This window comes from Ascidiella aspersa, chromosome 4, assembly GCF_963924565.1.
Source record: "Ascidiella aspersa chromosome 4, kaAscAspe10.2, whole genome shotgun sequence".
Taxonomy (NCBI): Eukaryota; Metazoa; Chordata; class Ascidiacea; order Phlebobranchia; family Ascidiidae; genus Ascidiella; species Ascidiella aspersa.
This window is the reverse complement of record NC_139450.1, coordinates 27,955,239-27,967,927: the sequence shown is the minus strand read 5'-3', so window position 1 is coordinate 27,967,927 and position 12,689 is coordinate 27,955,239.

Below are 12,689 nucleotides of genomic sequence, written 5' to 3'. Positions count from 1 at the left end.
TATTTGTTTTCTATATTTCTTTTTATGTTATTACTTGCTTTTTTGGCTGAGACTCCATTACCTGTATGTGAACATATCCATTATACAGCACATCAACCCGCTGTTGAAACTTTTCAAATGGTCGATGCTGTCGCTGTACCTTCTCAGTATATTTATGGTTCAGTCTTATTACGCGTACGTTCATGCGACCGAAGATTCTGGAACTGGCTGCACCGACGACGGCCCGATTATGCTTTCCAGTTGGCCGGTGTATTTACTGGGCAGTGTGATGTGGGTGGCACGAGCATCGTTGATTTTCCAGTTCGTCTTTCCGCTGCGCTCTCACTTGCGCGGCAGACGAGCGAAAGATATTTTGCGCGTCGCCAAACGTTTAGCAGCGGTTACAGCTTGTGGTTCAGTTTTCGACGTGGCTGTTGTGTTGGTCACAAACTTGCATCGTGACAACGCTTTGCATCATTTTATCTTAATTTACTGTATCGACCAGTGTGGTCACGTGCTTTGCGTTGTGCTCTCTTTCGAAAATTGGACGAAAATAGTCGCTTTGAGCAACTGTGTCAAGAAAGCCGGCCCTTGCGACTCTGGCACTGCTCAAGCAGCTACAGTTGAAACAGTAAGCACGCCGAACATTTAGAACGCCGAACACGACATTTTTTGCGACGCACAAAATACTTTAAGTGCAAGTTTATCGGTGAGGCTTTGTCGACCCAACTCTCTCGACAGAGCTTTTGCAAGCTTGAACAACACACCAATCAGCCAATAGCATAAATAAAGTTGATTTTTAATTAATATGAGCCATGTTTTCGTATTGCTTCTTTAGCTTTATCTAACTTTGGAGCAATCTTACTCAGAATTAATCTTAGTAAATCTTACCATGTTAATCGGTGGTTCTTAATATTTTATGGCTTGCGGCACCCCTTCTAGATATTTTGTGAAGTAATACACTTTTATCTCACATTAAACGGAACCGGAACAACACACGTCACACATCCACTCTATATAATGTAAGGAAATGTAGCTTGGTTCTTTGTAGTGTAGTCCAATCGTACCCAAAGAGTTGTACGTGGCATAGTTACCAGTTTAGCAAAATAAGATTCTTAAATATTCCCCCAAATCTCTCGTGCTATTATCGACGCATCACCAAAATGAATTTATCATTGCCCAACCACATTTACATCGCCCAAAAAGAGGACAATTTTCGCTCCAAGGAATATTACGCGGTGTTTTACTTAAAAATGCAAAAAATGCAAAACGGTGTTTTACTTAACTGAAATATATCTCTTCTTTTGTTGATTAAACCATGAATATTTTGTGTTTACCCCGTTTTTTTTATTTTTAATAGGAAACATCGTTAAGAAATAAAATTTATTCTGTCGCCGAAAAGTCACATAAAATTCTGTTAAAAAGGTAAGCAAAACCACAATTTGCAGTTCGAGGACTTTGATGTATTTTTAGTGTCCACGAAGGATTATTCATATCACTTCGGAACTAGGACAAATCCTTCTAAGAAAGACGTATATAATTTCTAAAATATCAACTGAGTAGGAGTTAATTATTTTCAGTTTCTTGGGATATGTGTTATTAGGTAGTCTTGCAGCGTTGGACAGTGTTATTAAGGACAAAAAACCTTTAGGTCACCAGCATTCACATTTTGAAATTAGAGCATGTATCATGCGGAAAGGTATTTATAACTTAACCATGTGCAAATTCAGGTCAGTTTTTATTGTCAAAAACTGAACTGCTAAAAATTTACTTGCCTCATGTTTCAAACTGAACGACGGTTTTTTAGCAGACAACACGTTATTGTTTAACGCCGTGTTTACTAAAATATCTAAATACTCAATGCAAGATTAAAGGTCTTACAACCACAAGAAATCATTATGTGGTAGACCCGTTTTGTGATTCTTGGTCGTTAGCAAACGTCAAGCTGTGGCATAATAAGAACACAACATGTAAATTTCAAAATGTTAAGAAATTATATTTCACGGTTATAAAGCATCCTATATTCAGCAAACTACCAAAGATAAATAAATTTTATCTAATCATCCCTGAACCACATTCAAAGAAAAAAGGATCAGTTGGTTTTACAATACAAGTCGCAATGTAAATCGAACGAAAATTTATGTGAGTCAATATTTTTTAATAAACAACAACAACAACACGAACCACGATTATTGGTGTAAGGTTTTTGGCAACACAAATTACCAAAGGGTTGTCGCCTAGGTTCTTCCACAACCGGCCATTCTTCACTCCTGAATGTGTAAATTTTTTTGTTAAACCTGAAAAATATAACAATAGTAATATGAAATTTCCGTCTCCTTATCAACACACGAAACCCTGGGGTGCCACTTCTAATGCTCAAGAGTACCGAGAGATATTCGGCAATATTTAAGAATCTGATTCTTGCTAAACTGGTAAGCTTCGTATAACTTTATGTGCATAATTAGACTATGAAGAATTAAATTGCATTCTTCTACATTGTGTAAGAGTTGATGTTTGTTGTTCCAGTTCTGTTTATTGTGAGTGAGTCAATTAGGTTACGAAAATTCTAGTAGGGGCGCCGTAAGCCATAAAAGGTTGGAAACCACTGGTTTACATTGTAAGATTTATTAAGATTAGTTCTAAGCAAGATTTCTGTAATTTTACAGAAAGCTATAAAAACAATACGAAAATATGGCTCATATTAATTAAAAGCCAAGCCTATTGATGTTATTGGCTGATTGGTGCTTTGTTCACTTCAAGCTTGCAAAGAGTGCAGTCGAGAGGGTTGGGTCGTCAAAGCCTCGTCGTTAAACTTGTGCTTAGTATTTTCGTGCGCCGCAAAAAAGGTCGAGAAGTACTGCTTACATGTACGTCGTGCTTACTGTTTCAACTGTAGCTGCTTGCGCAGTGCCAGATTCGCGCGGGGCGGCTTTCTTGGCCCAGTTGCTCAAAGCGACTATTTCCCTCCAATTGTCAAAAGAGACTACAACGAAAAGCACGTGAACACACATGTCGAAACCGTAATATAAGATATAAAGATGCAACGCTTTGTCAAGAAACAAGTCGACGGCCAACGTGAGAGCCGCGTTGAAAACTAAACCGCAAGCTGTGATCGCTGCTAAACGTTTGGCGATGCGCAAAATGTCTTGCGCGCGTCTGCCGCGCAAATGAGAGCGCAGCGGAAAGAGGAACTGGAAAACCAACGATGCTCGTGCCACCCACATCACACTGATTGCCACATACACCGGCCATTGGGTCATCGAAACCGGGCCGTCGTCGGTGCAGTAAGTTACAGAATCTTCAGTCGCATGAACGTACGCGTAATAAGACTGAACCGTGAATATACTGAGAATGAACAGCGACAGTATCGACCATTTAAAAAGTTGCAACAGCGGGCTGATCTCCTGTATAATGGATATGTTTACATACAGGTAATGGAGTCGCAGCCAAAAAAGCAAGTAATAACATAAAAAGAAACACGGCAAACAAACAACGCCAACAAGGGTAGCAATCCTGCAGTTAACCTGCGAACCAATGTCATGCTCTAGGTCTAGGTTGAGAACAACTTGGTCAAGAACCAAAAGTAAAAAGGCGAATACAAGCGTTGAAAGGCTGACGAAGTAAATCGGCCTGTGGTTGATCTTCATGCCGTCCGAAGAGTTCCCAGCCCTTTTCCATTTTCCGCTGCGTATCCCGTAAACCACGAAGCTGCCGACAAGCCAAATTAGGCCGAGAATTTCAATAACGTTTAAGGCCTTCGCTGCTGCAGTCCATTCGGGCGGACCCAGTCGAGAAAAATTACCGGATGCGTTTTGTTTTAACATTTTAGGACGTTTCCAAGGTTGTAAATAAAATGCCGAACAAGCGTTATCGCAAATAGTTAAACAAATAAGTTACTACAGTTGCTAGTTTGCATCTATGCTAGAAGGTAAAGTTGCAATTTATAAAAAGGGTAGAGCATTCTTTTTTGTAAAATAGGACACAATTGGGGAACACACAATAAGACCTACATGACAACAAATATCTATAGCAGACTAAAAATCTATAATACCATAGTACTAAGACCAAGGACTTATTAAAGCCGAATACACATCAGTAATGTCCACGTCAGAATAAGATCTAAATCGTCTTAGTAAGACCTAAACCTGTCGGAATACGTCCTAAATTCATCGGAATATGGCCTATGTGGCTGAAATGACACCTGATACTGCGTAGTTTGAAATTATGGCCAAATCGGGGCCATCGGTCTGGCATCAGTCTTTTTGGTGTCAACGTTTGGATGCCCTAGTTTGACCAGCTCCGTCAGGGCGCCGCACTTTTGTGTCCGGATTTTCCCCAGTTTGGGGTTATTTGGGGGTAATTTTGAGGATTAGAAATTGGGTTAGGGTTAAAACTATTAGGGTAGTTAAAAATGTGCTTAGGGGTGGGTTTAGGATTAGGTAAAATACTGCATAGACCTGATTCTGACCATTTACGCCTAATTCCGACGGATTTCGAACTTAATTTGATTTAGACGGTATTATGACTAGAAGTCTGACTTCGGTCTTTTTCCAAACTGTTTTTTATTTCAACGTTGATGTTCTTATATAGGTCTTATAGCTGTAGTCTGACAGAAGTCTACGTTCTTTGTGCATAATGTTTAATTTTAGATAAAAGTAAACAATTAGCTTCACTACGCATTTTTACTAGAAAGTGTTTTTTTATTTTCCATAAAAAATTTATGAATTCATCTCTATATGACAAAATAAAGTGATGATATATAAAGTAAATGTGAACTCTTGTGCGACTTGGAAGTCAAATATTATACAATATCATAAATAATTAATTTTTCTATTATCCCCAAAAGCTCTCTAATGGCATTTCGGCGCTCTAAAAAGAGTTACCCTCTAACTGTTTCTGATGGGCTTTCATATAAATGACAATGTATTTCAGCCGGAAGCGCCCCTTTTCCCAATCATTTTAACACGTCAGGGGGAAAACACCACTTAATGCTAACGAGATGCATCTGTCGATGATCGCGGCCAAATGCAAAGTAAGAATGGCCTACCTAAACATTATGTGATGTGAGACAACCAAAAAACAACGCTTACGAATTAAGGTCGGTAAAATCGGGCGACTCTGTTGGGATTGATATTTCCTGAACATGTTCGCCGAACAAGACCTGTCTTCGCTCTATACTGGGCTTGGTAAAGTTAATAAGTTAATTTATAAATTGAAGCTTTGCAAGGAATAGCGGGTCGGCGAGATTTCCGAGGAATTTTAAGTCCCCTTGTCCATTGAAAGACATAGGGAGCTAGGTCTAAATCGACATATCTCTGTAGCTGATCAACAGTTTGCAAAATTTGACAATAATAATACTATTCAATCGCCAAACTATCACATTGAATTACTGTAGATTGTTTTTATATTTTCCAAAGTAGATCAAAGTTGACGATTTCTGAAAAAAATGCAAAAAAACTAAAATCTTAGCTAGAATTAGGCTTGTTTTCAATAATTCGTAATTAATTGAAATCAAATTGTTTTCTAAGAATACGAATGACAAATATTGCTACGCCTATATTGGCACTTTTCAGGCTGAATGATTGATCTGCATTGCTAAAAACTTGTTTCCTTTAAAAAAGCTAAAAAAAATAAAGGCACTTTGATAAAATCGGTAATGAGATAATAACTAAAATCAGAACACACAAGAATTTCACAAGTTAAATTAGAATCAGCAGCCAATCGCTATATATCTAAAAATTGGTCAACTAGAATAATTATCAAATTGAACACACGAAGCTTGGTTTCCAAACATATAGCTTGCGGCACACCAAAAATATCTAAACAAAATATGGCGGTACACCTGTTTTCGAGTAACTAACAGCGAGCAGCAAATTAAATGTGCAGCGTAAAAAAGAGGGGAGAACTATTCTATAAAGAAAAGTCGAAAAAGAACAAAACGAAGGGACGAACGAAATTCGTACCGGTTAGCAAATCGCTATACCAGCTGGGAGGTTACTTGACTGGTCTGACAAAAAACTTATTTTGAAGTTTACAGCAGTTTTAAACGTTACATTTATAACACTCAAGATCACTTGTGGATACAGTTAGCGAGCAAATTCGAAAGGATATCTTTGGGTCGTATACAAAGCATAAATTTTAAAATGTCAAAACCACAGCAAACGTATCAGTGTCTGGCTTAAGCTCAGTGTTTTTTTGTATAATTCGAACCCTTCAAAAATGGCATTAAGACAAGCAAAAAAACATCTTGTCATTAAATACACTTGGAAGCGATGGGAGTCAATTGGATTCAAACCGATTTGCAAATTATCAAACAAAAAAGCGAGGAAGTGTGTTTTTATAATATAACATAAATAGATATGTTTATTGTTAGGGAAGTAGATTCCCAGGGAGCAGCGAAAGACCGTTAGGTCATCAAAGTCAGCCGCTCCCTGACCGCAATATAATCAGAATACATGTACAGGTACGGCAAATTAAATCATTAAAAAACAATTAAATACAATGAAACAACATAATTTTGGCCACATTAGTGGCTGCTGTAACAGTGAACAATCTTTGTGGAAAAACAAAACAAAAAGAGGTACAAACAAACAGCAAAAAACAAAAGGGCAACGGTGCAAAACAAGCGACAGAAGGGGCACAATTTGTGAATGGCACCTTTGCCATACAATACAATAATTACAATGATAACTAAATACAATACAATACAATGATAACAATACAATAAAACACGAACAAGGGTATAACAAACAGAAACAAAAATATAACAATAAACGCCAAAACGCGCCAAGTTCACAATGGGGAACTTATATATATATATTTATATAAACGAAAAAAAATTCAAAAACATACGGTACGCGATTTAGGCGCTTTAGTTTAATTCGAGAAGAAAAAAAACGTTTTGTTATCCTTGTGGATTGGAACTATTGCACACTGACGACAAGCGGCTGCAAGGTTTCACGAAAATCGATCAAATACGTCACCCGAATGACGTCATCATTATATGCTTTATTGCGCAAGTGTTAATGATTTGTATATTCTATCCCACACACTCATGCACAATGTTGCTTTTCAATCCTAGAAGTTTAATTGGTCGATTTATTACAAAATATTGTGTATAAAAGCGTAAAACTGTTATAAGCGATTTGCCTGAAATAAACATTTTTCTTAATATTCGGTAAGTGAGACTTACATAAAAATTCAAATCAGGGCCGTATAAGCTTAGCAGTAGTACAACTTTTGGAAAAGCGCGATACCCTCTTTGATATTTACTGGAAAATAATATTACAGCATATAGCAGCTGTAGAAAAAGTCTAATCCTGAAAGACAACAGAAGACCTGTCTCCAAAAACAAAAACAGCACAGTCCACAAAAGTACTTTGAAGAGTAATTTCTTTGGCGCTGTAGGGCAGTAGAACGGTGGCATCTGCAGATTTCAGTAGTATTGCGATGGGTTTTATTTTCGCCGATGTAAAAACGGAAAAGTCGTATTCAGAAAACTCACAATCTTGAATTGTTAGGCTTTAAATCTGACTGATTCAGCCTATTGAAGAGGCAAAACTCCTAAAGTACATTTTTGTTACCAGTATTCCAACGTAAACCTGAAACAATTGCGAGAACCTAAGTATATAAAAGTAACTTATACACTTTGGTTATAAAACTTGGATGAAAAAAATCAAGCAATCAGCACAACAAGAGTGATGTTTTTTTAATAAAATCAAACTTTTCCTCAATAATAAGAATTTATTAAAAAATACTGCTAAGTGATAAATCGATTGTTTACCAAAATCTCAAGCAAATGGAGCGGAAACGTAAAAATGCATGCTGGTAAAAGTTGCGGGGTTAGCAAAGCCGAACGCAAAACGCTTGGCACTGACATTGAACTGTTTTAATATTTCAAATAAATAACGAACATATTACGTTCAAAACAACTATTACACTATTAAATTGGGATTAGGAGCAAACTTTGAAACCCTTTCCGAATTTAGCAGTAAAAAGCAACTTTTTTACCAACGCTCGCTTGTTAGTATTTTCATTTTTCTCAGTCCAAACTTACAGAAACTGATGACCACACTTACTTGATATAGCGGCCGTTAATCTTCTGCAGCCAAAAGTGACAGTCTCATTAATATGGTCCCATTGGCACATCTTATAAGTTTGGCAAATTCTTCTAAAGCAAGGGTCACCAACATTTTACAACAAGTGTTTACGTTACGCTACTTAAGGCTGGGATGCATTGCTTAAAGTCAATGTGATAGAATAAAGTTTAATCAAAATTTACAGATTGTATTACAGTTTCCTATATAAACAGTTTGCTAAATATTTCCTGCACTAAATAAAAATGCATTTGATAGTAATTTTAAACTAAATTAGTAAACAAACAGGTGATATACACACATATAGTAAAGTGAGACACTCAACTACAGTCATTCATCGATTTGACCATCACAAGTTAATTTAAATTGCTTGTGTGTTCCAATTTCGAATTGCTTGTAATTAGCACCAAACACTTGTTTTAACTGACCTGTCCTATCGGTCTGTGCTCTCTGTGAAGCTCCTTGAAGCAAAAGACTCGCGATCATGCTATCACTGCACTCAGTGGGGAAACCCCTTTATAACTACAGATTCTTCGTCACTTGACGTCAAGCACTAGTTATATGGGCCGAAAATTTATTTTCGGGACATATCTTGTTTTTGCCGCTATTCTTTTTTGGTTTCCTATGGTTTCCTATGGTTTCCTATGGTTTCCTATGGTTTCCTATGGTTTCCTATGGTTTCCTATGGTTTCCTATGATTTCCTATGGTTTCCTATGGTTTCCTATGGCATGTTTCAGACCGATTTTTTCCGAAGCTTTATAGAAAAAGTATACATCGTAGAACCTTCAAATTTTCAGACATGGCGTAGAGTGGTATGTAAGTGCTTTGTAGAAGTTTATGAGGCTGCACCCCCAGGGGCCTTTGCTTGGGGGGCAAAAACCTGAAATATTGCGTTTTAGCTCTTTGTAGCTAACGACTGCCATCTAGCAGCAGAAAAACTTTCATACAGAATTCGTTCATATTCGCTTGCTTTGTCCAGCTTGGGAAGTGACGAAGCGACTTACCGCCTGCTGCGCTTTATTGTCCCGCGCGTGAGACTTTCATTGTGCGAAGTGGCACGTCCAAAACTGGGCTCGTGCGACTTGCATTTTAAAAAAAGGCTTCTCTTTAGTAAAATTACTTAATGCTCTTAAGAAACAACTTATTTTACCGCCGCAAATTTAAATGCGAAATCTGGTGGCAACTCCAATCCAACATATCAACACCAGGCCTACACAACTTAAAATTGTGTGTTGATATTTTGGATTGGAGTAACTTACTATACAGGTGCAAATAGCAAATATTCTCCAAATACGATTTTTTTAAATATTCTTCAAATCGTATTTCATCGTATTGTCGCGGTATTACAAAAAGAGGTAAGGCGTGAATAAAGTTTCACCCACCGTACAATTAACGCAGGGAAGCATTTCGGGTAGGGATGTTGAAGGCAGAATATCGGCGACACATTTATAATGCTTGCTTTAAATGCGGCGTCAGCATTTTTTCGGGCGACCAATTACTTCGCGATAAGCTTTGCCTAATAATCAAGTGTCAATAGGGTGTTATTGGGTGAGCGAGCGTTTAGCGCTCGGGTGCGCATTTAGTTTGTTACCGCAGGACGCATGAGAAACATAAAATGCTGTGGTAAAGGGTGACTTGACGCGGGGGGGGGGGGTTGAGAATTTTTATTGTAAATATAAAATGTTTAGTCGATGTAAACAAAAAACATTAAATTTTATAATAATTTCGAATGTATAGTCTAAATCAAGTTTTAAGAGAAGGGTTACATGTGCTTTTGGAGTCCGCACCCCTAGTTACCTCTAATTGGGGGACAAAAAACAATGACGTCATCGTTTTAGTCCTTTACAGCTATCTACTCCTATCTAGCGGCAGAAAAACTTTAACAGAGAATTAACAAAAGCGTTCATATAACTTGCTTTATTCAGCTCGCAAAGCGACGGCGGCTGATATCCTGCTGCGCTTATATTATCCCACACGTGCAACGACTGCAACGTTCATTGTGCGAAGGGGCAACAGTGGGCACGTGCGACTTGCTTTTTACAAAAGAGGTTTCTCTTAGCAAAATAACTTATTGCTCTTACTGAACAGCATATTTTACTGTCTCAAATTTAAATGCGAAACCTAATGGGCAGTGTACACAACTCAGTTTGCACCTGTTTCGTATATTGCTTCAATCAAACATATCAACACCCGGCCTGCACGACTTAAAATTGTACAAGGGCGCAGCGAGCAAAATACTCAAGATTATTGCATTTTCAGCGACGACGTTACACAGTCACGTCATAACATGGTGCCTTATAAAATTAAGTATTAAAAACACTGCGTTTATTTGGTCTAAATTGGCAAAATGTTCGATTTAAAAGGTGGCGTATTAGGCACATAGAAGAGTTTTTCGTATTGCTCGAAACAACAGATTTAAAGTCTGTTTAAACAGTGATTGCTCGGACAAAGACCTGGTAGAAATTTCCCGAGTAAAATTTGGCAAAAGTATAGGAAACCATAGGCGCTAAACCATTTTAAGAAAATGATAATGTTTTCTTTTTGAACATGTTAGCTGGCCAGAATGTAATAACATGGCCGTACGCATTATCTACGTAAATTCTATTTATCAAATATATGTTTCGATCATTTCCCAAATACTACGACGCCATATTTGAACCCCTTTCGCATCAAAGCCAGAAGTTAAGTGAGGAAGTTTTCGGCCCATATCTGTTTTTGCTTGCAGAAACAAGTTATATAAAATATATAATATAAAATATACAAGACAAAATACAAAAATATCAAAAAAAAAAAAAAAAAAATTTAAATTAAAAATTAAAAAAAAACACCAAGACCTGAAAATATACCCCGTGACAAAATATACAACAACCGCACCCCCGTCTATAGTTGAGAATTGCTTTTGTGTTCCAATTTTAGTTACTATCTAATAATTAGGGCGATTATTTTTTGACCTAAAAAATAAATTTCTACTAAAAAATTAACTTGACCTATAACAAAAATTTGACCTATAAGAAATAAATTGATTCAAGCCAGGGGTCGGCAACCTTTTTCTAGTCGCGGGCCAAAGCCAAACTTAGAAAGGTATCTGCAGTTTAAATTGCGAGTCCACAGGTCATCATCTATAATACTAATGAAAAGTGTAATAAAACTACTTTGAGGAGACGCGATAATTTAGATGGTTAATCTTGTTAAGTGTTTGTTAATCTTTTTGAAGTTAGGGTGCACGTGAACCTCGAAATATGTGGCGGCGCAACTGGCGAGCGCGATTTTTTTGGTATAGCGGTATTTCCTGCAATTTTTATTACATAGCCGAAAATAAAAATAAAAATAGCTGTCCAATATTTGTCCAATACTTGGCAGCCTTCCACGGCGCAATGGTTACGAAACGCCGATCTAGTTAAAAATACAGCTTCATAACGTTAACAAACTGGATGTAGAAAGATCAAAAAAATTTTTTGCGCTTACGTAGTTCAAATAGTCAAAAAGTATAAGAAGTCTAGTTTGTCAAAGAGGCGGCTGGCCGGATGAATTTCGTTGGCTGGCCGCGGGCCGCAGGTTGCCGACCCCTGATTTAACTAATGCGATCTTGTATAAACTATAAAGTACTGGCATTAGTGTTTTGCGTCGTCACTCATTTGTTTTTGATGTTTTACTGACGATTGGTGGTTCACGAATCATATGTTTTGTTGGGATTATGTAAAACACTTGAATGGTAGTTGACAATTTTGGCATATCAAAAAGACAAACAATTATAAAATGACCAATGAAAAACAAGATTTTGATTCGCATTTACCGCCTAGTTTAATTTTCACAAAATAATACCTTGAACGGCAATTTTTCTCCAAGTTAATTTTGTAAACGATGTTTGTGCATTTTGTAAACGATTTTCACCTGAAATAATAGCGAACATGTTCAGGAAATGTCAATCCCAGCAGAGTCGCCCGTTTTTACCGACCTTAATTTGTAAGCGTTGCATTTTGGTTGCCTAACATCACATAAGGTTTTAGGTAATTGCCATTCGTCCTTGGTAGTTGACCGCAACCTTAGACAGACGCATCCTGGTAGTATTTTCCCTGGCGCGTTAAAAGGACTGCAAGAAGTGACGCTTTGGGCTGAATACGGGTTTCGGCAATACATGGTATTTATATCAGAGCCCAGCAGACGGTTATTCTTTGTGATAGAGCGCCGAAATGCAATTAGATTATAGCTTCTGGGAATAATGAAAAAATTATCCAGGATGTTGCAGATTTGGCTTTCAAGACACACAAGAGTCTACCTTTATATTTCATCACTTTATTTTGTCATATAGAATAAATGCTTATGTTATATACTTAAACTTAAGGAATAAGTGACAGGTCAGCATGTAGCTACTAGCTAATTAGATGGCAGTAAAAATTACTATAGCAAGCACTTTCAACGGGTGACTATCTGCTGTATAAGCTTCAGCGCTTTGCGTATATTGTTGGTTTTGTGGTCAGCAGTTTACACCTGTGGTAAAAAATAATTTGTATAAGAAAAACATTTCATCTTAAACCGGTAACAACAGAACTAGTTTCGGCAAAGGTTTTTCGAAGTAGTTAATGCAAACACAACATAAGGTGTGTTAAGATAAA